Source organism: Anas platyrhynchos, chromosome 8 (assembly GCF_047663525.1).
Source record: "Anas platyrhynchos isolate ZD024472 breed Pekin duck chromosome 8, IASCAAS_PekinDuck_T2T, whole genome shotgun sequence".
NCBI lineage: Eukaryota > Metazoa > Chordata > Aves > Anseriformes > Anatidae > Anas > Anas platyrhynchos.
The window spans coordinates 32,936,627-32,964,105 of record NC_092594.1 but is presented as its reverse complement, the minus strand read 5'-3'; the positions used below and the strand labels follow the sequence as shown (position 1 = coordinate 32,964,105).

Here is a 27,479-nt window from a genome sequence, read left to right as displayed (position 1 = left end):
AGTAATTCACTATGTGCCTGTGTCAAAACTACACGTTAAAAGACACCCTACATTTCTAACATGTCAAAGTGAGTGTAAATCTGCCACTTTACAGTTCAGTTTAAAATAACTATTCATTTCATGTTGAATCTAAACTAAAAAGTTAGGTTTTCATTCATTAGACCAAGAATTTCATAAGAACACAACTTGTTCCTAACATAAACAGATTTTAAAAAGTGACTGTGCTTAATAAATTGACTGATAAAACCGTAAACAAACACTACTGCCAAATTATAAAGAAAACTTCATGGAAATGCCCATGATTCAAAAACACATTTATTGATTTTGAGGAATTCCTGACTGACCCTTTTTGTTTCGCATAACAACCCTTTTTTGAGTTCTACATTTTGGTGAGGGGCATCTTGAGGAATCATCCAAGCCAGGGCAAAACCTTTGTGTAAAATGCACGGTTTCAATTTTGATCTCAGGCTGCTCCTTAAGGACAGGAATATTAGGACTTCAGCAATATACAGAACTAAAATTGTTGTCTGAAAGCAAATTCTGCTGGAAACCAGCAAGTGCAATAAAAACAAAAATCCTTCTTAGCGTGGAGTGAAGCCACAGAAGGAGTACAGGGTGTTTTTCTTCCTCAAGAGACTGAAAGGGAACAGCAGATGCCAGTTCACCCCTCCCGAGAAGAGCATTTGAAGTAGGAACACCTACTTATAATTCCCTGCACTTAAATAATGAAGCACGAACAATTCAGCAAGAGAAGTACAGACAGATATTAGTATGCATGCAATCTAGAGATGAAGCTGTAGCTCAGGAAAAATGAGTATGTAAAGCATGTAATAAAAGGGGTTTGGAAAGCAGGAGTTTATTCAAGGATGTTCAGGAGGCAATGGCTGTTCAGAATCTCTGCTCCAACAAGTAAATTCATTGTAGTTCAGGGTAAGGACAACCACTGGCATAAAACACAGACTATTACCTTATTCTAGGGAAAAGGCTCTTGAGAAATCCAATGTTGATAAAAGCAGAAGTCTTAGGAGGAGTAAAAGACAAGGGCAAGCATTCAGTGATACTTTTCATTTTAAATTGTATTAGAAATTATAATTGCTTGTTTATGCCTATGTAAGAAGGAAGGAAATTAATGATGTGGCTCCATCAAGACACTAAAGAGTAAACTGTTGTACATTTCTCAGCTAGTATGATCAGCTGCAGTGTATCATAAACAGGAGGTTAATTACTGGAAGTTGCAGAGTAATGTGCATTTCTTGTTGTACTAACAGATTTTATCAAGAAAATACAGCAGGATTGTAAACTCAAAGAAGTGTAAATTGGGAGAAATATACTGGCAGAAGGGACGTGTATAGAATTAATTTGAAAGGGAATTAAGAGGAGTGATTTGTGAATTATTACTTCTTGAAGATGGGTATAATGATCCATAAATTAATGCAGATGTAGATCTTATTAAAATAAAGGAAGTAAATCTTCATCCTTATCTCTTTATTTTACCACACACATTTCTGTGAATGTTTTATTTGGTTCCCTCTAGCCATTCTACTGTTTTTAATCTTAGCATATTAAATTTTTATTGATATATGATGTGATGTGGTGTGGTGTGTTGGTATGTTACCACAAATTAGATGTATGCAGTTGAACTCTGAGCTCTTGTGTTCATAATCTATGAAAGTATTCTATTAATTCTGTGTCTGCAGTGACCTTTCAGTTCCAATTTTTGTATGTAATTTTAGCATAGTACTTTACATCTGATTTTCAACAATGTGGGTTTTTGCAGCTGGGTGACTTAAGAGTTGTTTCAAGCATTCGATTGCCATTTCTGTCTGATTCTTGTTCGCTGCCTGTCATACACTTTTTTTTTAAAAAAACCAAATTATTAACATTTTATCAATAGTTTTATTTAACATATTAATGTATATATTCTTATACTCTTGAAAAGACTAATAAATAGACCATTAATCTTTTCTTAAAGTTCTTTTTAAAAAGGAGTTTCAGCCTGTCAGTCACAATTTCAGAACACACTTCTGGTTTGACAAGATTTCAAGTCATGTGTTTGGATGAAGTAAGGCACTTAAACCTTATCTTTTAATAGGTGGCAAGTTAAAATACCAACTCAATCAGAGTTTTGTTATAGGGTAAGTAGGTGTTATGTGTCTTATATTTCTTTTTCAACATGTTGAGGGGCAGAAATGAAGAGAGAAAGGAAGAGGGAGTGGAAATTCATACCTGTAAGGTAAAAAGTCCAGAAGATAACCTTCATAGGAGTATGGATCAACAGTATAAAATGTCTTAGTAATTTAAAAAACTGCACTGAAACCACAGATACTTTAGCTGACAAGTCTACCTTGTAATATGTCCAGCATTCTGGAAAAAAGCAAATATACTGTCCATATTGCACATGGACAAGACTTAGCTTAAGCAAGGAAGGTATCATTTAAAATTAATGTCTCATGCGGAGCTCCAAGGGACTGAGGGAAGGGACTGTTGTATGGCTCAGTGCTGTGTTGCTGGGCATTGAAAGGATTGCCTTCCTCAGGGAACCCTGCTACTGATTAACCAGAATATGAGAAGGGATTTTCCTTTAGCTTCTGAAGGCAAATATTTTAGAGGAGGAGAGTCTTATGCATCTGCAAACAGAAATGGTTATGTCTTCAGAACTCTGGAGAAGTGAGTGGCAAACTTCACAGCACTTCGGTTTTCCCTCTTTTCCCAACCAGGAAAATAATGAAGCTGGGAGATTTGCAACCCCAAATCTGCCCACATATGTGGAAGCTGGTTGATTTATCTTCTTTAAAGAACAAGCACCTTCTTTCACTGGTTTTCCCGTTTCATCTTAGGCTCCCTACAGCCTATAAGTGGATTCTCCTTTGTAATCAGAGGGGAGGAAAGCTTGCGTTCTACCTGTTTATAAACTCACCAGAGCAAATTCTTCATACCAAAGCTCACTTTCTTTTTTTTTTTTTTACAAGACAGTGTTGTGGTTTTGCAATTACCATCTGTAGGATGCAATGCTGTAGGAGCTATTAAAGAGCGATATTGATGTTATGTTAATATTTTACCAGAAGAGTAGTAACAGTTAGGTACTTACATGTATGTCTGATATCAGCCTCTTACCTGGCTCTGCACCTTACTGTCTCTGTCTCATGTGCCTCCCTCTTCCAGCACTGTCCCTTTCTCCAGAGCCATGTCGCCTTAATCCCACTGCCATTTGTCACCACCATGGTGTCCATTTCCCCAGAGACAGGTCCTGTTCATGAACAGATCAGGGAGTTAGGGAGAGGGAAAGGCCCCTGTCATCACCAAAGACATCTTGAAACTCTTCTGCCCCCCATCCAAAACGTTTAATAATTTGGCAGTTCCTGATGGTAAGACACTTTTTCTGGTATTAGTGTCAGGAATGTTTTAAAATATCAGCCATTAATCACTATCACAGCTTCTAATTCTGGGTTTCTGTTTCAAATCTTCCCCAGTTCAATCAGAACCAAAGTTAATGCCCACTGGCTGATCTCCAGTGCATGCCTGCACAGAACAACTGTTGCCTTTAGCTGGTGGGGAGATCAAGGCTTGAACTGACGAAAGACATCTGTATCTTGGAAAACAAATTAATGTTTATGTTTTAATTTATAAGTTCCTGGCTCTTTTATAGTTCCTGTTTTTCAAGTAATATCTCTTTGGAACCCTAGCTGATGGAGAGTCAAAATGGAAAGGGCCCATGAGAGAATTATCACAACGCAACATCTGGTCTGCATTGGAAAAAGCTGAGAAAGATATTCAACATCTCTGAGACTAAGAGGCAGTTACAAGGCACTTTAAAGTCAGTCCATGAAATATTGTGCAGGTTGTGGCCACCTGGGCCAATCTAATGTTGTTTTGGGAAGAGCTACTCTGCTTCCTAGCATCTGAATTTTAATCTCACTTCAGCGTGGATGTGGGAGAGCTGGGAGTAATATGAGAGGTGTTTGCTTTTCATAATGTTAATCTGATTCCCAGCATTGTCCTAATTATATTGTGTTTTTTGCCGTTCTCTCAATTTCCTTTTGAGCAAGTTAGCTGAAGAGTTTCCAGTTAGCATAGCTTTATAGGCCTTTTTAGCAACAAAAAGGACAGAAAAGACCCCAATTCTCTGCATCTTCAAAAGAATATTTTGTTTTCTTTTTAAAATTTTACTCCAGAAAGCTAAAGGACATTAAGTAGACCGCATTTTGGTTGATGTTTTGGTGTGTCACTTGTGGCAAGGAGTTCTGCTGTACCCAATTGTTACAGTTTTCTGCACTAGCAGACTGTGAGAAATGCAAAGAAATCACGGACCAAGCCGGGCAGTGAGCGTACCAGTGAATCCAGAGGGAACACACTCCATCCACCACAAGAAACTTCGGTCCTTTAAGTCATCATAGCTCATGCAGAACAGAAACAATTTGACATGTATAACAAGAAACACTGCGAATTGTTTGCCAAACAAAGACATATACTGCAGATGGAAGAGCTGATGAAATTTGTTTATAGTTGAGGAACTACATGTAGATTTTTCAAGAAGAAGGTTGCGCTCTTTCTTGCCAAGACAAACAAATCTGATAGAACATCTCATTGCTCTAGGCTGCCTGAGGACCCACTGGAAAGTCCATGGATCTTTTTCTACAGAAAAATTGCGTGTTGTCAATACCTAAGTGTATTGTCCACAGTTGCACTGTGGCAGCTGCAGAGGAAGTGGAAGGTTCTAGGGAATACATGAGGGAGAACTGGATTTTTGGCTCCTTAAAGAGTATGGAGTACTTTTGGAAACTGTGAAAGAGGTTACGAGCTGAATGTTATAGCTACAGAGGGTTATCTGTGAGTTAAACATAACAGTAATTAATGTGGTGTCCTTAGACCTCAGTACTAGCTATTTCCATCATACAGAATTGCAGTTTTCCAGGATGCCTGCATTCCTACAAAGATCCCCAGACTTGCACTGTTACAAGTTTTCAGTTGTACCATTAGAAATATACTGTGCCCAGATGTTTTTACAAGGCAGTATACAGTTGTCACAAACAACTATTTATACTGGGCCAATTATTTAGGAAAAATGTAACAAGAGTGTAAATGCAATCCCTGATATGGACATAAAAGGTTTATTAGCAGAATAATAGTTTTTACTTTCCTGACTTGTAATAGGCCCTGGAAATAGAAAACTAATCATGTCCTTAAAATTCTGTTGTATCTGTAAAAATATGTCTTGGAAAAGGGCCAGCAGCATTCTGGGCTGCATTAGGAAAAGCATTGCCAGCAGGGCAAGGGAGGAGATTATTCCCATTTGCTCAGCACTGGTGAAACCGCAGTGGGAGTGCTGTGTCCAGTTCTGGGCTCTGCACGATATGAAGGACATGGCATAATCAACTGGGTGAAGGGAAGGGACATGAAGGGGATTCAGGGACTGGAACATCTGTCTTGTGGTTGCCCAAAGAGGTTGTGGAGTCAGCATGCTTGGAGATGTTCAAAATCCAACCAAGCAAGGTCCTGAGCAACCTGCTCTGGTTGATCCTGCACTGAGAAGAGGGGTTGGACCAGGTGGTTTGCTCTGTTAATTCTTACTGTGTCCTTTAATCTAGAAATGAATATTTGGTGCTTTATGTTACAGAATTCATTTGATGTTTTATTACAGGTTTTCCTTCCTTACAAATACTGATATTAACAAATCACAGTGTATTTTGACACATAACTTTAGTGATAGGTACATACTATGTCTCAAGGAATTGAGAATATCACAGTTTGAGGAAGGTAAAATATATAATTACTATGGCACTTTCTATAGACAACTTGCAACTATTCTTATAGCAGCATCAGAATAAGAACAAGGCTGAAATGGAAAAATGGCTTGCATTTTTATTGAACAAAAGATTTGTAAGGGAAGATATTTTCTAGCTCAGATGAATAGTGCAATAAAAATTTACATGTGGTTTTTCATCAAGAAAATGCTGAGGAGCTAACTTGCACTGTTGCAAATTACCAGATCCTCCTTTCAAAAGCACTTTGTCTTTCATATCACCTCTAAGAAAGAGAAAAACCTTTGGGGAAAAAAAAAATCTTTGGAAATCGAGAAATTAAATAACATTACCCAAGGAAGTAGGGAAATAAATAGATTATAAAACTTTTTATTATTATTATTTTTATGTTGTACTTCATCAAGTGAAACAGTAGCATAACATCTGTTTCTTTCTTATCAATACATAGTCACATCAGGTTTTGTAGAACAATATTTAAATGCATCAGTAACAACTCTCATAATTAACAGAACACATCAAGTTTTGCAATAGATGAACCCATCTTGAAAACACAAAATAAAGTCTTCAGACTTATATGAAGGTCAAATACACATAGGGAAAAGTGCCCATCTGTTATTGCCACTTCTTCTTGCCTTACTGCTTTTACAGCATATCTCCTCTGATTGTAATAGTCGCTGTGTGGGATGTTTTTTTTGGTGGGGAGAGTATTATTTTAAATTGACACCTCCAGCAGCAGTGCCTCCTTCTGCTGTTTTCCTTTTATGAATTTATACCCTCTGATATCTATCCGAGCCTGGCGTAGCTCCAAGTCACCCATTTCTCAGTAATACAGGAAATTAAATCTAATGTCTAATAAGCACAGAGGCTTATGCAACCTCTGTTAGCTGAACTAATACTAAGCATCTTAATAATACTCGCTTGTCTTTTGATGGTTAGGGAGCTGTGCACTTGGTTGTGGTGCAGACCAACTACATTCTGCATTTGGATGAGGGGCAACTAGAATTTATCCATTGTTTCTTGGACACTTTCTGAATGTTACCTTGATATTCTGCTCATGTTGAGGGACGTGCTGGAACCTTCATGTCTAGGGTTTGTCCCATTGTCTGTTAATACCCCCACAGTTCTGTTCATGTGGGTACGGTGTTTAAATATACAGAAATCTGACCTTAAGCCATACCGATTAGCTCCATCATTTCAGGGGCATGTCACCTACATATATCAGTTTAATATGTGGATTTATACTGAATAATTTCAAACAGTTATAGCCCTATAAAACTGCTTCTGTCTAGTTTCTGTAATACACAAAGTGACACAGGGTCACAGATGCTGTGGAAATTGGTTTTGCAGCTGATATGCTAATTCAGCAAGAAATCAATTCTTGCAGAAAGCCAAAGAAAAATATTTTAATATAGTGCCATGCTAGTTGGTTGACTTTCAGGAAAGAGATAATTAAAACATTCAAGGGAGTTCCAAGTCTCTGGAGAAAATACCATTATGGAAATACAAGGTTATTTTTACCATGCAGCTTATAACTTCCTTATTAAAAGGAAATCAAGGAACTGAATATGATAAACACAAAGTAACATTTTCACCTCTTGAGGAAGATGAGAAATACTGCTATAAACCGAGTTCAGTATAGCACTAGACTTGCAATAAATGTAAATCAGATTATTTTCAGCCAACAGATTCTTCAGGGGCTGTCCTCCTCATCCCTCTTCTTCCAAGCCTATGCAACAGTCATTGGGAGCATTGATTATTTACCTCCTTTACTGAGGGTACACAATGGTAGGAGTAGAAAAGGATATAGGTTGGGAAATTCACGTAGTATATCCCCGGGCCCCAACAACCCACCACTCCAGGGTAAGGTCTGCAAACTCCATTGCACATGAGTTTGCTTCCCTGTCTGGCTGTTCTGCAGGAGATTTTCTGCACTTGGTTTCTTCCCATTGTGGTTTGGTTTCATTTTCTCAAATGCTAGACCACTTCTTCTGAGAGTTACCTTAGATGTCAGACAAGCATCCCCACATGTATTTGCTAACTACGTGTATTTATTCAGTTCAATGAGCTCTGATGTTTGTTGTAACACCCCATTTCAGTTAGAATGGCAGTGGGCTGTTGTAGAGCAGCCTGTGAAGCTGCCAGCCAAAAACTTAGTTTCCTGTTTATTCCTATTACTATCATGATGAATTGGGAATAGTTTGTGAATGCACAAAAATCCAGAAGAAAGAACCTTCTGCAAACTTCGTTTTAAAAAAGATACTGTCTAAAAAAGAAAAAAGAAAAAAAAGAAAAGTTAACTGAGACAAGTTTTCTCAGCTGGAGGCTGCAGGGTTTCTGTGCCTGGCTTTAATAGTTACATATTTATCAGAAAGTTAAAACTAGAAACAGAAATGCTCTGCCAGGTAACCTAACTGCAGCAGCCTTCATATACTACTCAGGAGAGTTTGGGGAGGGACTGTGGTATGGCAGTGTTAGTCCAATGGCCTGTAGTGTTAGGGCTGCAGAGGTCTGAAGGAGAGCCGTGAAATGAAGGGTCTGCACCCTGATACAATGCCCAGGCCACAGGAGCTGCTCAGCCCCAGCAGGGTTTATGCACCTGAGAGCCCAAGGCAGAGTTCAGCAAAGCCCATGGACAAATGGGAGGAACTTGGTCCAAGCTGTCATCTTCCCCTCCATCACCTTCGTTTTGTGCTACTGTAAATAAGAAGTTCTATACAGCTGCTTTTTGATGAGATAGGGATAGAAAATGTAATTCAGTGATTAACATTATGCTTCCAAAGTTTATTCCTATAGGCATACACAAGATGGATATGTGTCGCTCACTGCATAAAGACCTCCTTCTGTTTGACACTCTAGGACTTCTGTTCTTTACTGATTTCTACATGTACCAGATAGACATAACAGTAACACTTATCTCAAGTGTAAAAGGTATTTTCTGGAAATCTAATGGGCAACAGAGTGGAATTTCTTTTTATTTTTTTTTTTATTTTTTTTTTTTTTTTTGAGCAAGCAATCATTTAAAAGGTATATGACTTAATTTCTGCCAGAGATTGTTTTCTTGTGGCTTAGCTTGGTCACTAATCTGACTGCCTAGTTTACATTTACAGAGCAGGACCTGAGGTTTTCTCCATGTCTTCAGTATTATTGTTCTGATTTTGCAAGTCTTGTTGCTTGGGATACTTGTACAAGTAGTGTCTGTTTGCACAGCAACACCAGAATGAAGGTTAAGACGCTGCTATTTAATCAAGAGGGAACAAAAATAGTTTTGAAAGCTACCACTCTTCTTGGCTGATGCTCAGAAAAGTTGGTGAAAAGGGCAAAGAAGTCAACTGAGTACATTAAGGCCGATATTTTTTATATATTTTATTTCATAGCTGGATTTTTAGGAATCAAATTTCTAATTTATTTTACTCTGCTTTAGCAAAACGTGATTATTTTTTCCAAATGATTGTTCTGTTTTAGATGCTGTTGTCGACACTAATCAGCTTTTCATTTCATCTAGTAATGTCCACAAGGTGGTGCCACAGCTAAAAAATTAGCAATAAATAAAATTAATATAATTTGATAATTCTAACCGAGCATCATTAAAGAATGAATAAGCATTTCATAAGTAAAACATCATCTGCATTTCTAATAACATTACAGATTTGTACATTTTAAAAAAATCATTAGTGCATAAACATATACAAAAATGAGGAGATAGCTCAGGATCGAGTAGACAAATTAATGAAAAACGAAGAATTAGATCCTCATACAGATCCTGTATGTGTCCTAGCAGGACTACCAGTGCTCACACCGTGCCCCACAGAGGAGGCTGTATTACTTCCAGTACAGATGTAGAATTCAGCTCTCTGTCAGCCTTATCTGGTGCAGCCTGGCCTCTGCAGGGTCCCATCACTACTTTTCCCAATGTTTTAAGGTTTTGGAGGACTTGCTGCACAGATCCACAGTGAGCTGGGACAGCTCAGTTCAGGCACCCAACTTAGTACATCATCTTCTGTCGAGGAGCACAAGGAGATCCATGCTCACAGTACTTAAGCAGTACCATAAGAGTCAACCTGAATCTGGACAAGCAGTGTCACTCTTCCTCAGCTCTGGCCAAGACAGCCTCCACGTAGTCACCCTGGTGTGTCTAAAGCACATTGTAGCCAAATTTTATTTTATTTTTTACCCCACAGCCAGAATAGGCAGGGTCCCTGTTCTGTTATATAATAATGTACAGTTGGCATAGATAATGTACAGTTGATTCAGAAGGGGTAGAAAGTGTAGACAGTGGGACCTAGTATGAGTGCAGCTGGATTAGTGTACACAGACAAAATTAATAGTAGTCTTTTTTTTTCCTTCAGCTATAGTCAGAAAGGCAACCATCCCAAACTGTGTTACACAAAGAGGTAACTGAGTACATGTGATGAAGTTTCTGAGCATCTTTCTACACAAGATCAGACCAGAGAAAATAAAAGACAGTAACATGGAGCATACTATGACTATAAACATTAAATCCCCAATATGGGGGGACAATAGAACTTACATGAAAAATTTTCTCAGTGACTGTGAATGGCTGCACAGTTTTATAGAAGACTCACACGTCCCAGGGAACCTTGCCCATTCCTGCCAGTGTTTGCGTGCTCAGTTCTTCAGCCAGCCTTGGCCGTGCTGCCTCCTGCACCCCTCCATGATCTCTGCAACATAGGTGTGCACACCAGCAGCATAAATGTTCTCAATGCACTTCTGTAATGGATAGATTAAGTTTGAGCCATTTGTACATGACATTATTTTGTATTAAAAACACTAAGAAAAAAGGATAATATAAAAATATTTTTCAAACAAGCACAGCATTGATTGACATTTACTGCTTAAATCTCTTTGGTGTGATAGAGCTGTATCAGAAAGAGTAATTTTTTTTTCACAATATTTTTTCTAAGAATTGCTTTATTTTTATTATAATATAAAATTCTTGTGGCTTGTAAGACTCAGAGGAAATGGTATATACCCAGTAATATGGTCTGTCTCCCAGCATAAAGCAGCATGAGAGTTAAAGTGTTTGTGAGCCTAGCTTTAAAAGTGTCAGATGGCACAAATACCTTTTTTTCTTTATGAATCATATTTTTAAATTCTATTTTAAGGTGATTTTGAGTGTCTTAAAAATTTGTATTGGTTTTAACATCTGTTTGGACAAGTCAGAATTGGAGAACTTACTGAATGTACAAATCCACTGAACAGGTCAACTGGTTTTCATTTCTGAGTCAGTCCAGTGACAGTGACATTCAGTCAGCAAATTCTTGTAAGATTGCTCTCGGATTGCACACAGCAATGTGTGTTGCAATTAAGATGACATTTTCCTGTTTAAGTTTAGAGAGTGATTTTATTCTGACTGAAAAATGACTTCTGAATATGTATATTTTCAGATGCTTACCTGTAGATGCATACACACAGAGGAAATGATGCTTTATTCTAAAGGAAATAGCAGAGCATCTGGAATTATATATTTAAATTTCCACTGTATGTAAAAATTAAATATCCATCCACTATTTTAGTAATTTAACCAACTAATTGAAATCCTGAACATTTGTGCTTGTGTTTTATGTTTGCAATGATTTTGCATTCTTATTGGAAATCCCATAATTATTTTTAAAATACCAAAATAATTTTTCCACTGTCAGGATTTTTCTATCTTCCTGTTTAGGTGATCATGAATAAATCAAGGTTTAGCTTTATATCTCTATATCTGTACCTATAGTTACATTTAGATACCATTGCATATTTGTAGGAGGGACTTCCAGCATGCAAGCTCCGGAGTCACTCTGAGCATGGCTCAGAAATCATCCTGCAGATGCAGTGTTCTCCGGAAACAATTTAGAATGGCAGTGGTATCCTGCAGGATGTGTGCAACTCGTTCGGCTATGTGTTGATTTACACAGGACTATATTATAGGTTATACATTCTGGTAATTGTGGTATTATTACTGCTAGGCTATATCTAAGTGCAGGAAATACATATAAGCACGTTTGAAGTGATAACATCCACTTCTGTTTAAAAAGCCATTTTTTATTCCTGATGAAAAATGCATACCTAATGCAGCATTTGCGAGAGAAAACAGACAATTTCTTAGTACTTAGCAAGACTTTTAGGAAAAATCTATTGATTCTAGTAGGCCCGTAACCAGAATTTACAAATATATGCACATGAACTTTTATTCTTAATGTCTTTAGAAATGATTTTATAAGTGTGGGCTTGATCCCACATCAGGAAGGTGATACTACATTTCCATCTGAAAACAAGAGACAGAGCAGTATAAATCCTCACTCTGTCACCAAAACCACAGTGCTACATTTCTATCAAAGGGGGTGAGTAATAATGATTCTAGCTTTGTAGAAGGTTTGGAGAAGCTAATAATTTCATCTCACTGATACAGCGGATGGCATTTGTATACACTACAAGAAAAATTTCATATTAAAATTTCCTCCTGAAAACATCATCCATCTCTCCATACACATAAGAAAGCCCCTCTCACCCCCCCCCCCCCCCCCCCCAGCAACTTATGTGTGCCTGTTTATCAAACATCAGGATCCAGGAGCAGGCGCACTCTCTATCCAGCAGCCCCAGCTTCCTGCTGTGGTTCAGGAACAGGTTGGCTCCAACCGTGACTTGGAGAGAGAAACCCTGCTCCTGGCAGGGGATGCTCAGGGCCTGCCAGACCCCTCCCAGAACACCTCTCACCATTTCCCTGTAACAGTGTGGGCTTCAGGCCTGCATATCTACCTGGGGAAAGGCTGTGGGGTGGTTCTGTCTAAAACAGGGAGGGAATATCCATCAGCTTTTGTACACCAACCTCTGCTCATCAGACAAGACTGACAAAACATAACCACCATATTAGCCATACCATGCCTATTTTTGACTGATTCATCAGGGAAAATATATTAAAATTAATGCAGTTTTCCCCTTGTTTCTCCAAACAACAGAAAATTATCAGGGGAGAGAAAATAAGACAAAGTCTTAACTTTAAACAATAATTAGAGGTGAGGATGTGATGTCCTCCCAAAAGGCCTTCCAGCAAAACATTATTATTTTTTTTTTTTTACTATTATGAAAGATTTTTACCTATATTAATAAATTAGAAATGTAATGGCAGAACTGTGAAATAAATTAATAAATCAAAAATATAAACCCTCCAGGCCATATCTAAATCTATATCCATACTACTGCATGATACAAATTATATTGCAGAGTAAAATCACAATTAGAGTTGATGCTATTTGATACTTTTCCTATTTGTAATCCTGTACTGTGTAATATTGCTACAGATCAATAATATAATGCTATATTGCACAAATTGATTTGTTCAAATGAGAGTTATGAGTGAGGTTCTGGCAGACGCTGCAAAATACACTAAAGGATTGTCCTGTTATAATGTCTAATGGTGATATGATATATGCATACCTAAAATAGCCCCCAAACTGATGATTTGCTTCAATATTTCATTATATATTGTTTTCATTATATATAACTCAATATTAAGAATGTATTTGTCTTATGAATGTGTAAATGATACTGGTCTGAAATTTTGGTGCTGTCAAACTAACACTGAACAGAACTTTAGTTTTGTTAAATCTCAAACTAGACAGATTTTGAAATAATAAGATGGGTGATGCATCTACATTCATATTAATATGCCTTTGCTTTTTGGACATTTCATTATAATATTGTTTTGGAAGAGTTACCTAGTTATGTAAGTCTTGATTTACAAGATAATTTGAAGATACATTTAATTTTAACTGTGGTCTTCAGTATTTTCCTGAACGGGAATCTCTCTTCTTATTTTAAACTTGTAATATCCTGTTTAACAAAGGAGCAGCTTCAATAATACTTGGAGTACTCACTGTTCTTCAAGTTTGTTAAGTTTGTTGCTGGGATCAGGGCTTTAAAAGCAAAGGTCAGATAAATTTCCTTTCTTGGAACACACTCAGAAACGAGCTGCAATGTTTATTTTTTCTTTATAAGTCTACTTATTAAATAGTTAAATGACCAATGATAACTTTATCTTTAATACAATTAAATGTATTTGTATGGGTCATGGAAAAGAACAAATGTATGGATTCTGTTGAACAGCACACCTAATGTAGCTGCAGCGTGTGTGAACCTTTCTGTACCACATGCAGATTTTTCCTTTCATTAAGCAGTAAGAGACGCATGCAAAAATAATTTCACAACTTAGAAAAGGCATTCTGATGTCCATCTCTCTATTTCACATGGGAAATATATTTCCTCACTCTTGTACATGATACCAAAACCACTGTGTCCTTCCTTAGTCATCACTATGGAGGATCAATTGCAATGTCCATATACATTCCAAGCACTGCACGCTGTATAATATGTAATTAGCTGAAGATATCCAAAGGAAATTGCGTTTCATAACATCACAATTGGACAAGTATGTCTCCTGTAGTAATCAGCAGCAAGAATGTGATTTTACTTCAGTGGACTACAATAGAATCTAATCTTAAAATAACAGTTCATAACACTTTCCAATAACAATGCTATGTTTCAGACATAATGAAGTTACTTTAGTCAAATTTTGTTGGACTTTAGAAGAGCAACTTGTCAGTAAATGTTTAGTGGAAATGTATATGTGTATATGTTTTAACTGAAGTCCACTAATGAGTCCTCATCATTAAAATCTTGAGAGATCTACTGCTTGGGCAGATCCGTGCTGAGCCCCAGAGTGGTGAGGACTGCTGGGCAATTAGGAGCTTTCTCACCTTGCCCAAGTAGTGTGGCATTACTCAAACACCTAGGGCTTTGTTTGTGGTTTAAATTTCTAAAAGATAAAAATTTCTTAAGCATTAGAAGTCACAGAATTTACAGATCAGACTGTGTCATTCCTCTAGTATTATTACATCTTTAATAAAGCTGTAAGAAGCTTTGACAGCCAGCCTGACAGATACACTCTTTCATGTTTTGGGTAAATAATCACTAGTGCCTGGCATTAACTTTACAGGTTATGTCTGAATACATTTGCAAACAGTTCTTTTAGGTGACACAATGAAGTGGGCAGCATAAACGTAGAAAACTCTGCATAGCATTTTGTCAGCGTGCCAGAACAAACTTGTAGGGATTCCTAAAGTTTCATTTCAATTAATTGCCACAATGCTGAAATCCATTTATTCCACACTAAGGCACATCTTAGTCCCAAACACTGTCAGCTAGCATCAGTGCAGGCCACCTGACCTTTCTTCCTACACAGAAGCCCCCCTTGATGCAGGCCAGGTCGTCCGCTTGTCTCTGGGCCTGGTCAGCCAAGGCAGGTAGGCCGCAGTCGGCCTGGGCCTCCCTTGCATTTGGTTGCATGGCATAAGGCCAACCTCAATTGGCATGTCTGTTCTTCCACAAAATAAAATCATTATAGGCAATGAGATGAAAAAGTGAAAACCCCTCAAAGTTCTTAAATTACATCTACTTTTGAAAAGGAGCAATATTGAGCAGATACTCAGGGAGGCAAGAAAGCCCAGTGGATTGAGAAATCTGGGGTATTTCCCAAACTCTCCTGCCTTGTAAATGACCTTGAGCTGTCTTCTCTGTGCTTCAGTTTCCCCATCTTTACGAGGAGGTTAATAACTCTCCATAATGATTTTAGGTGTACTGAAGGAAGGCACTGTATGAAGGCTAGGCATTGCTTGCGTTAGCCTGAGATGGATCCATGTGTGGTTAAAGATGGCCATGATCTGGTCAGTGCCCAGTGTGTTCCAGAAAATCTGGGAAAAAAAAAGGAGAAACTTTGGTTGTTAGACTCTTTGCTTTCTATTGTCTCTCAAAACACATTTCCATGTTAAAGGTCTTTCCTATCTTTCAGACCATTACAAAATATCTCCAGAACATTTCATGTTATTTAGTTGCTGTATTAATACTCACAGTTCGTGTTAAAGTTACTGGGAATTGTGCTTGCCAAGTGTCTCTCAAGATCGGTTAAATGATAACATAAATAATGTATTTTTAAAAAATAATTTTAAAAATTGTAGCATTATACTTAAATATTTGGGTAAAATTAGTATCATTTAGTTTGTTATAAGATACTTCCATTGGACTTGTAGCTGGAGTTTAAAACATTTTGTTTGAAACTCAAAAAAAACTTTTTTTATTTTTAATTATATCTTGATTTTACATGCTTTGTATTAATATACAGCTACAAACTCTGTGTACAAAAATAACAGTCTACTTGCAAAACTGTTGAATGCTTTGACCTCAAGGGCATAGAAACTGTTGACTCATTGTTTTTACTGCATATAATATTAGTCCTTTGTCACATCCAGGGGATGACATCATCTTCTTCATTGTTAGCAGCAGGTTTGAATAATAGAAAAAGTGCAGCATTAGTTGTCTGCTGTACTTGCCCTTAATAAATGAATGGGTATCTGGTCCCGAGATTCAGATTAATATTTCTGGGTAGCATTCAGAAGGAGTTTGTGCCCAGCCCCTGCACGGAGTTTTGTTCCTGCCTTCATGCACACCCTGTGCAGGCCAGGCGAGCTGGCAGGCAGCACAGAGCCTGCAAAGGGGGTGTCACTGGTGGTGACACTGGCTGCTCAATGGGACAAGGACAGACAGGAGAGGAAGAGGCTGCAGGAAGAGCAGAAGGGAGACTTTCTTCAGGGTCAGTTTAGTAGGAAGAATAGGAAGAATCACTGAATTCCTGGGAATCATATTTCTCTGTAATCTAAAATTATGAAAGGTAATTCTCTGAAAACTAGTCATCTCTAGGACATGCTAAGAAAATGGGAGCTGACTATCTTCACAATACACCAGGATAAATATGTTATCCATTCCAAATTTGCATTCATATCTATTAGTTGTCTACATCTTATTCTCAAAGAGTAACTCCTCATTAGAGATGTTTGCTTATGCCTGCCTGTTTCCTGGAAGAATGAGACATGATTATAGATAGCAATCAGGCTAATAGCGGTGTTATTTGGGTAATTCACCTCCTTCTCCTCTAGGATTCTGCTGAATTCTTTTATGGTGAGAAAAATTTTAAGTGATGCTTCCTGAACAATAAATATTCCCAGTAAAAGAGAGTTCACTCTAGGAGAGATTTCTTGAGAGACTGATAAACATGCGAAATCCTAATCTCTCCCCGTTTTCTATTGCCCTTAACTCCTTAGTCCAGAAAAAAAAAAAAAAAAAAAAAAAAAAGTATTGTACTAAAAAATTATACCTGTGTAGTCACAAAATAATTTTGTGCTAAACAAAATTTCTTCCTGTGATGACAGCTTGGATCAAACTGGACTTTGAAAAGGTGAAATACCCCCAGCTGCAAGACAATGTCAGAAGGCAGCAGGCTGGTAAAGTTGGAGGCAATGGGTTAAGGATCCTGGATTGCCTAATGGCAGAGTGAACTCAGACAAGGGGTATGTACTTGGAAATGCTACTAGAATGCCAGAGCTAGAAAGAAAAAAAAAAAAAGAAAAAAAAAATGAGAGAGAGAGAGAGGAAAAAAAAAAGTGGTTAAGGATTAAATTCAGACCCACTGACTTGGATGTAATAGGGACTTAATGTATTTGGTCTTTTTGCAACAGGCTACACTATCATGCAGATAGTGATAGCTGCCTTGCAAGTAGATGGCTTAGGTTTAGGCAGGTGTATCTATCCTAATTCCTATCTCAAACATATTCCAAATTTTAGACTTATCTATAATGAAAAGTTCAAAATGTTAACTCTTCTTTAAATGTGCTTTTGCAATATGAAATCTGACTTTTCTCAGTCTTCTGATCCAGCCTATAGTTCCTCTTTAGTCAGCGTTTTCAAAAGATCTCAAGTGGCATGGATTTTGGTGAGGCTAAATCACTTGGTATTCTCTTATTCTGCTTAGAAGAGGCTTGGCTTGGACAAAAGCAATACTGCCAGTCAGTTCCCCTTATCCCTTTAAAATTATGGACCACCTCTATAGAACTTGGTCTCTTTTTTATGTCATGTTCTGACAACTTCTCTAAGCTAAACAGGTTTCTGTGGCCAAATTAAATGCTTGGGAAATAGACTATACAATTAATTTGCAATAGTAAGGTGTATTAGCATCATTTTTCCTCCTCTCAAGGGAAATGATGATTCAAGCAAAAGAAAAGGTTAACACAGTAAAGATATTCTGAAAACATCCTGTTAACGGTCCTAAACTGGGACAGTATCGTCTGTTGTACATAATTAGCCAACAGTGTAAAATTCAAGTTTATTCCTATGATAAAAGTATAGCCTTAAGTGCTACAGAATAATCTCTGCCTTTCTGAAAAGTTGATAAAAATATGGCGTGGGAGAGCTTTTCTTTGATTTTCATAGGTGGTATCAAATCTGCTTAATTTATGAATATAATAATAGGATTTATTCATTTATACATGTCAGCAACATGAAAAGAATATGGGTATGTGAACAAAAGGCAAACTGCAAGCAAAATAACTGCAAACTTTTCAAAAGGAAGAAAATATTTTATTATATGAATATGTAAATAAGGTTTCCCATGTTTGTGTGGGGACAGAAAAGACTTCAGGTTTTAAATCCAGATAAAATGCAAACTTTCATATACAAATCTATTAGAAATGTTGACCTTGAACAAATTCAGTGATAGCAAATATCATATGCCCAATAAGTGCATATGATATATCCAATAACATTCAGAAATATTCAAAAATGACTGACTGAAGTAAAGCATGAAAAAGAAAAAAAAAAAAAATGAAACAAGAGTTTGCAATTCTCAATTTACCCTAAAATGCTTTTTCCTCAGAGTGGATGAAATCTGATTCTTAAATGAAAACGTTTAAATCTGATGCTTGTATGAAAATAGTCATAAAATAGGAAAGAAGATGTAGAATGTTATTTGCTTCAGTTCATGTACAGTAATCAGGCTGGACGATGAGAGAGTCTGCCTGTAATTCAGAGCATTATTGAATAGTATGCATGAGCAGTGTTCCTCCCCACGTAAACAACTGGAGCTTTGCATGTGTAGCAGTGTAGAAAAACAAGTGTTGACTTATTCACAGCTTACTTTCTGACTCTGGATTCCCAGAAATATAACAACATCTAGAAGCAAATGAGCATGTAGATAATTCAAGCAGCTTTTCTTTCATTTTATGGCCTTGATATCTTTAAACAATTATATTGGTCATTTTGAAAAGCAGAACTTTTCTCTCAGCTCTAATGCTCACTTCCTTACTTTTCTTCCAATACAGATTTTTGATATGAATGTAGTTTTCCCTATTTCATTTTCCTTCAGACTGTCATTTCAAATGTTTCTTAGTATTTTTTCAAACAGGTTCTCTACCAGAGGCCAACTTGTTCTCCTGCTTTTATTATTTCTGCATTTTTCTGAGATATGTTGACTATAGTATAGTTTTTTTTCATATATCTAATATGGATTATGTAATTCGATAATTCTGCAGAACAGTAATGAGAGAAAACAAAACAGATTTTTTATCTGATTCTGCCTGGACTAGCACACAAGCTTTCATGCATTTTCACAGAAAGTAGAAGAGAGTGGAACAAGTCATGCTCCTGACTGTATAGCTTAGAAAATATTTTAAAGATATCTCAGGAAAGCCATACACAATGCTGAGAGTGGAGCTCTCCTCATCTTTAAAAAAAGTCACATGTTGCTCTCCCATGGTCATATCTAACCATTCAGGTTCTCCTGGTACTTAATCTCTGATGAAATTAAAATACACAAATAAATAAATAAATGAAAACAGACACACTTATAAGGAGGAGGCAAAATATGGGCAGAATTTCACCCACCGTAGTACTTCCTATCACTATCCTTGACTGACACAAGTGGGTGATGAAAACTGTCCTTAACTGTGCTTTGGGGTACATCCTGAGAGGTGACAGTGCAGGAAATTGTGACAGGGTGTTGTAGGGTTTGCCTGTGGCAGAAGAGGTGTATAAGCCTTCAGATGAGGGAATTTTGCTGTCTTTGAAGTATAAATTGAAACTAATGTTAATTATCATTCATTATCATACAATTATTCATTGTGGCAATGAAAGTGTAAAGGTTGTGGCAGAGCTCGTGCTTTTTAGTAGAGAAGTTAGGAAAAATAGATGACTTTTTGGGTACACAAGCAAGTAATGTTGTTCTCCTTGTATGACACTCTTGCTGTAGGCAAAGGATGTTGTAGGTTTGTTTTGAACTTTACATAATCTAAGAAAACAATAGCACTATGAAAATCCAAAAGTTAACCTTTAACTCTTTTCCACCTCCTTTGTTAACTTCTCAGATTATCCTGCAGAGATGCAGTGGCTACACCTCTGGGAGAGCTTCTCCTGCTTTGATAAAAAGTCTGAGGAAGATGTTCTTCAAAATAATTTACTGTTTAGTTTCCTCAATATAGTACAAGCTGGATACAGCTCTTCTCACTCATCTCAGCACTTCACAGATGCCTCCTATTTATAAAAGACATCTAATAACAAGTAAACCTTTTTGAAACACTTCTCAGTGCTCCAAAATAGCCAGTATTCTTCCTATTTATGTTACATACCCAAACTGATTTCTCTGTTTTGGTGCCTCCAGTGCAAAATTATTACATTGTCAGAAATAAATCAAGCCTAACATGTGGGGAAAAAAATGTGATTCCATCATATGTTTCATATTGTACCATTATGAAAATGGTATATTAAATTCAAATACTTCAATTGTACCATTAGATGGTGTCATTATGTGGCTTGCTAATTGATAGGTTTTTCAAATGAACATTGTAATTTTAGACTTCTTAGAAGTATTCACATGAAGAACTTCCAAACTTTAGAGAAGTAAACTGGGTGTTATGAAGGAAAAACATTTTCTGAGAATATTTCCTAATGTGTGTCACTGAAAAGCCATTACATAACGCTGTGTGCATTCCAGTACTTGGTGCAGTCTATTTTTAATACCTGGTATGAAAGAACTTCCTGCTACTTTTTCTCTTTGAAGACTGCTTCGTGGTTCATTAGATCATGCTGTCAGGCCAATTTTTCTGCTATCCCTAAATCTTGATAAACTGTATCAAAAGGAAGAAGATGTTGAGCATAAAATATCATTAAGAATGTTGGAATGGTCCCAGAAGTAGGCATTGCAAATTTAGGCTTTGGTATTAAACCCTCAAAACTATCTAAACTTGTTAAACACCTGTACTTCTAGGAAAAGCAAAAAAAAAACACCAGTATGCCAAGCACAGCACCCAGAAAAAAAATATTCAACATTTGTGCCTTTATAAAGCCAGATTAATCATATACATTTTAAAAAATAGATAAGTTTTAATTTCGTCATTTTCTCCATACAGTGGTATCACAGGCCACCATTTTGACCATAATTAATATAATCACAGTCATTAACATAAAGTATTTTGCATAAATGCAACTGAACTCCTTCAAACACAGGCAATACAGCACCTTTCCAAACGTTTTAACTGCGCAGAAAGTTTCAGCACGGGTCCAATTTTGCTATTAAAATCACAGAGAAACGGGAGTGACAGAGGTTAAGTGGCCAGAGGGGACCCCCATTTCATCTGGGCTGACTTCCTGCAAAACAAGGGCCACAGGACTTCCTGAATTAGCTTCTTTTCAAGCTAGAAGGTATCTTTTAGGCAAATGTGCAGTCAAGTGACAGACAACTCATTTGATCTGCTGAAAGAATTTAAAAGCATTAACCTCACAGGTTAAAAAAATAATAATTTTACTTGCAAGTTAACAGGAGGCTCACTGTACATTAGAAAGGACTCCTGTGACTCTGCTACTCTCAGTTTTAACAAAAAAATGGACAATTTTAAAAGCAAAGGAGCATCCAGTGCTAATTACTGCCCAGGTTTAATCCATTGGCACAAGTGAATTAGAGACAGGGTATCTAAGATCCCCAGAACAAACAGTAGGGCTTTTCTTCTTGCTGATGTTCTCCCTCCAGAACTGATTCCTTTACCCCCTTCCCTCTGCTGTCTCCATCAAGTTTCATCTCCATGGGATACTTTTTGATCATTTCTTTCAAATTGTGAAATCTGACTGAGTTCTGCTTAATCCCACAGAGCTGCTACTGAAACAATCCATTACAGGTCTCTTGAAAATCTCCCACATTCAGGCCAGAGTCACAGAACTGCTCAGCTTCGTGCTGTCCTGTGCTTCATAAAAACATCTTGTTTTCAGTTGCTTGTAACTGTTTGGGATGATTTTTTTCAAGCCAAGCATCTGAACCAGGTTTAATTTTTGGCAGTTTCCAGCTAGACCACGGTGGCCATTTTCAAGGACAAGGTTAAAAATATTTTTGCCCTTGTTGAAGAATAGTAATAACAATAAAGCTTTGGTATAGCCCATTTCTTCAGAAAAGGAATCTGAAAGGCAACACCATCACTGCCCTAGCTCCATGCATGCACCTTCTGAGCAGCAACTTGAAATTTGGCAGCACAACCGCCGTGGTTTCACAGAAGTGCATCCAAATGTAACAAAGCTCTGAGGCTCTGTAAGAATCTCGGCTCGCACGTGATCGGTTACGAATTGTTGGCTTTAGGCAGCTATGTCCTCCAAAGGGCGGCCTGCGCCGAGGGAGCTTGCCCAGGTTCGGCTGCGGGGAGCGTGCAGCATGGCCTGTGGTGGAGAAAGGTCCTGGGCAAGTGGGGCAGCGTGGGCAGCAGGCGGGTGGGGAAGGAACTTAACGAGTCTTTGAGACTGGGAACAAAGTGAAGATGAAGATATGATGAGATTCCGCTGGGCAGGGTGGAAGGGATGCGGTCGATAGGTGAGGAGGTTAATAAGCACAATGGAGAGAGAGATGCCAGGGAAAATAATTACGAAACAGTAAGAGGGTGAGCCAAGGTGATGTACTGATGGAACTGAGAAAGCCAGGAGGTGAAAATAAAATGCAGAGTGCAAGAAGGCAGAAGCAAGGAATGGAGGTAGGGAAAACTGAGGTGTGGGAGAGCAAGAGCTGGTGATACCCTGAAAACTGCCAAGAGGGGAAAGGAAAAGGCAGGTGCCAGGCTGGAGGACATTAGCCAAGAGTACTGAGGGGGGAGGAGTGTGAGAGCAGCATGAACCCCAAGCATAGGCTGAGGTTTTGAGTTAGACAGCAATGCAAATTGTGATTTATCTTGAATGGTATAAGAATAGGAACTGGGTATGACTAACTCCTATTGCAACCCACTTTTTTTTTTTTCTTGTTAAAAAGCTTCTTTGTTGAATATTCCGGAGCTCTTGAGGCAGAGCACCAGATTTAAGGTGACTGAATGTTACTCTGTTTACTTTTCAGACTTCCTCTGCCTTTGTTAACAAACATTCGAATGGCTTAAGTGCAACAGGCTTCTTTCTTAATCACAGTAAAAATGATTTCTGTAAAATACGTTTGAAAATCCTTACAGTGCTCTTAGACCCATAGGTAGGGCTGCCAGCAACGCATTTCCCTGTGCTTGTTGACCACCTAAGAGCACTTGCACCATCACTGCAGTAATTCGGCAGGCTTCCTCACAGGGGGGCAGAGCTGCCTTTGCAAGGGTTTGTCCCTTGCAGCCAGGAGCAGCCAGGGCTGGGGACGGCAGCAGCAGGAGGGGCTGGCTGGGGGGGGCCATGCACAACCCCAGACCCCAGAACTGGAGGCCGCTGGGCCAGCAGGCAGGGGGGACCCGAGCGGGTGTGGAGTGCCCTGGTGCTGTCAGGACTGCAGAAACACAGTCAGCTGCACTCCTCTGTTGATAAAGCAGGGGGAAAGGGGTGGTATTTGGAAGAATTTAGTTCAGGGGTTGGGGTTTCTTTAGCAGAAACGGGCAGCCCTCTCCCCACAGCCGGCACGTTTGGGCTGCTCAGTGCCTTTCATCTGGAAGGCAAGCTGTGCAGAGCTCAGCTGCTTTCCTTTCCTTTCGAGAATGAAAGTAGCAGCCCAGTCAGAAGATGAAGTTGCTGGTGTGTATCAGGTGGTAGGAAAAATTACTCAGAAACAGCAAATGGTCTGACATGTATTTATTTTGATACAATCGGGAGTTGCTCGTGCTGATTTGCTGTGCGTTTATCTCTTTGTAATATTGATAACTTCAAAACACAGATGAACTGCTAATAAACCACTGCTAGTGGTGTGATTACTTGGTTCCTCCTAAAAATTCTTGTCTGGGGGGTTAATGAGAGCGAGGAGCTGACACATTGACCCATCGCTTCTTGAAGCAGATCTCTGTTCAAATTCTGACCTACGTCCCAGCTAAAAATGCATTCAATCTTTTCTTAATTTGTAATAGATACTTGTGTACATTACAAAACCATCTCGCAATTTGGCAAATTAAGTTGTCTGTGGTTAGCTCTGGAATTGCAGAGATATTGCAGTGCAGTGCAGCATTGCATAACAGGCTTTCACAGAATCTGCCCTACTCCAGCGAGTAACAGCAAACCTTATCTCTAATGAGCATCAGATTCATCCCATTTTTGGAAAAAAAAAAAAAAAAAAAGAATTAGTATCAAATATACGATGGGCATGTTATGCCTTGTGGCTGCAATGTTTTTTCAATTAACTTCTCTGAATATACCACAATGAAAAGTGTCAGCTTTTTGCCTCAGAGGCCTATAATTAGATTAAATGAATACAGTTAATTATCTACCACCTTCTTTACACAAAACAGTATGTTTCTATAAATTAAAGTGCTCGTACAGGAAGGAAATTGTTGTTCTCTTCAATACAAGCATACACTGCTGGACTGTGAACACTGTGACTACGTGGTGTAGCATAGCCTTTTGCCTATAGCTCTTATTTTACAGTAGCGAAAGCAAAATACATCTGAGAAATCCACAGACATCACACTACACACGTTGGTGCAAGGAGGTGGTATCAGTGTTCATCAAACAAACGTACTTTCCTCTTTAACAGATGTTTTCTACAATGTTTCCTTAGGGAGGTTAAGTGCAGCTTTGCCTGTGCACCTCCAGCTGCACCCCAAGGGACCAGAGGATCCCCAGGCACGGAGCTGCTTTTTCCAGCAGAGCCCTGCTCCTTTCGGGAGGTTTAGGAAGCCTGCTCTGTAGGAAGGATCTGCAATTAACAGCCCACTTTGCAGGCCTGCTGCTGTTTTAGCCAGGGCAGGCTGAAACCTTCTCTGCCTGCTCTCCAGCATTTCTAAATATGAGCAAAAGCTCACAGCGTGCTAGCCTGCCTCCATCCCCACACGCCCCATGCAGCAGTGCAGGTGTTCGGGTGGTCCTGCAGCACCTCAGCGCCACGGCCCCTGGAGGAGAAAGCACCCTGCGGGGTCTGCCAGGGTGCATCCAAATCTCCCGATTTACATCAGAATGGATGTCAGTAACTTACGGCCTAAAAGGGATCCTCACTCCCAAAAAATTACACTTAGCCAGAGCAGGAGCCTGCCATATACTCTGCATATAAATGTGATGTGCACCAAGTTGTACTGCATTAGGGTCAGACTCTGAAAAGCTTCTGGATACTTCGTTTTCATACAGGATGTCGCTTTTTCTTGTGGCTTGTGCTGTGCGAGTGTATTTTCATTTAAGTGTTCATCATCTCTGTGCAGAACAGTGTCCATTAAAATACTGCTGTGTTGATAGGAACCTCAATATTGTGGGGTGAGCAGGGCTGCAGTGCCACGCAAGGGCTGCCCCTTTCCTGCTCTCAGGGTGCAGCAAGAGAGAAAAACCATCCTGAGAGGCACTGCCTGCTGAGGAAAGGCTTCCAGCAGGAGCTGGGAATCGACTTTAGCCTCTCAGTGGCTGCAGTGTGAAGCAAAATCTGTTTTCTCACACAGAATCAAGCATTTTTTTATTTTGTTAAAAATGTTCCTAAATACTAGCGGCCCTCCTATTTACTGCTACAAATATCAGAAAGCAGTTACAGAGGAACAAAGAAACGCAACTGGAAGCATGGCTCAGTGGTCTTGCACTTCCCTGAGAAGCTGATTACACTTTTGGCTGATTCAGTCTCTTTCAGAGGGAATTTACCCTTTCTGCAGCCTGAGCTCAGCACTGCTGCTGGTGCTGAGTGAGTGAAGGTGGGGTCCTGCAGGCATTGGACTGAATTCTGCCAGCAAGCTCCAGGTTTTGTCCTCTGGCCCCTCTGTGTCCCCTGTTTTGTGCCCCTCTGAAGCCATTTTAACCCCACTCCAAGAGTAGATAGACCTCGCTTGGGCTTTGACAGGTGCCTGGCTGTTTCCCTGCTTTCCCTGTAGGATTAACCTCCTGGATGGTGCAAGGTCAAGGTTATCTGAAGTATCCACCGTACAAGAGGTCTGCTCCTGGTAGTTTCCTCGCTTTGCCCAAAATATCTGATAATGTGCTTAAAGGTGATGCAAACAGTGAAAAATCAGTATAAAAAGGCCAGCAGGACCGCTCAGCCCTGAGAAATGTCCCTGCTGATCTGCACTTGGTGCTTCTTCAGAAGGCAAGAAGCCATCTTACTGCTCCGTGCCATGGCAGAAGTTTTTTTTTTTTTCTTTCTCTCCTTTCCCCTGTAAAGGAGGGCTGCGGAGCCTTGGCACATCTGGCCATCAGCAGCATGCGGCGCAGCTCCCATCCGCAGGCAATTTCCTTGCCCCTGCGACCCAGAAACCGAGCAGCGGGGGTGCCCCCCCCCCCCCTTCCCCTTCCTTCTCCTGCCTATAATTTCAAAATGCAACAGGCGGCGAGAAAAAGCTCTCGCAGGGAGAGACACCTTGCTCCGGGGGTGTGCGGGGAGCCGAGGACGGGCAGCCCTGCAGCTCCTCTTCCAGCCCTGCTGCAGGGAGGCTGCGGGGGGAGATGCTGCTGCAGCCCCGGGGTGCCGGGGGGGGTCCGGCGGTGAGCAGGAGGCTGCAGCCAGCCCCCCCCTTCCTTCCCCCGGGCCGTGTCGCCGCTGTCCCCCCGGGCTGTGCGGGGCCCGGCGCTGTACTCACCGCGGCTCGGGGGCGGAGAGGCGTCGGGGCTGGTGCCGAGTCCTCGGGGAGAGGGAGGGAAAGGGGAAAAAGGAAAAAAAAAACGAGGGAAGGGGAAATAAAAAATAAGGGGGTAGAAAGAAGTGCGAAAGAGGGGAAAATAAAAAGAAAAAAACGGCCGGGGAGGAGCGGAGCGGCGGCGGGAAGGTGGCGGTGGCGGCGCCGGGCGCTGCGCTGCGGCCGCCCCAGGCCCCTGGCGGCGGGGGGGGGCCGGGGCGAAGCGGCGGCGGAGGAAACTAACTAAATAAAATCAGACTGTTATTTAAGGCGCGTAAATTTAAAAATATTTGGACAGGAAGAGAAAGGGGAAAGGAGCCGTAGAAGACAACCTAACGGTTTCGGAGCCGGGCGGGCCCCCCCCTTCCCTCCCCAGCCCGCCCCGGCGCGGCGCGGCCCCCGGGGCCGGCCCGAGCCGCCCCGCACCTCGGCGCCCGACCCCCGCCGCCCCGGGGAGCCCTGGGCCGACACCGACATTTTGAGAGCTTGTGCCCCGGGGCAGGCAGCGCCGGGACGGGCTGCGGCTCCTCGGGGACGGAGAGAGCCCTGCCCGGCTCAGCCCGCCCGCTCGCCTTCGTTTTCTGCCCGGCTTCCCCCCCCCTCTTCGCCCCGCCACGCAGCCCCCAGAAATACACGGGCAGTTTTCCCCTCTTGGGAAAAAAAAAAAAAGAAAAGCCCTTTGGCTTTTTTATTTTATAAATTATTATTCTTTTTTTTAATCCCCCGTGGCAATTTCACCGCGCTCAGCGGATCCTAACGTCTGCCTGCTCCCGGCTTGCCAGGTCCGTTCGGGGACAAGCCACCTTTCTGCCTCCCGAAAGCCCCCAAAAAGCGGCTT

At 40.0% G+C, this 27,479-nt stretch overlaps 1 long non-coding RNA gene across 1 annotated transcript; it reads right to left on the bottom strand.

Annotated features, from left to right (window-relative positions):
- Nucleotides 1-9,107: 9,107 nt before the first annotated feature.
- On the bottom strand, nt 9,108-27,221 carry LOC106019427 (uncharacterized). The gene is made up of 3 exons (XR_005267568.2): nt 26,606-27,221; nt 10,288-10,487; nt 9,108-9,286 (listed from the first exon to the last, which is right to left on the bottom strand). It is a non-coding gene; the product is annotated as an uncharacterized lncRNA (long non-coding RNA).
- Nucleotides 27,222-27,479: the final 258 nt, after the last annotated feature.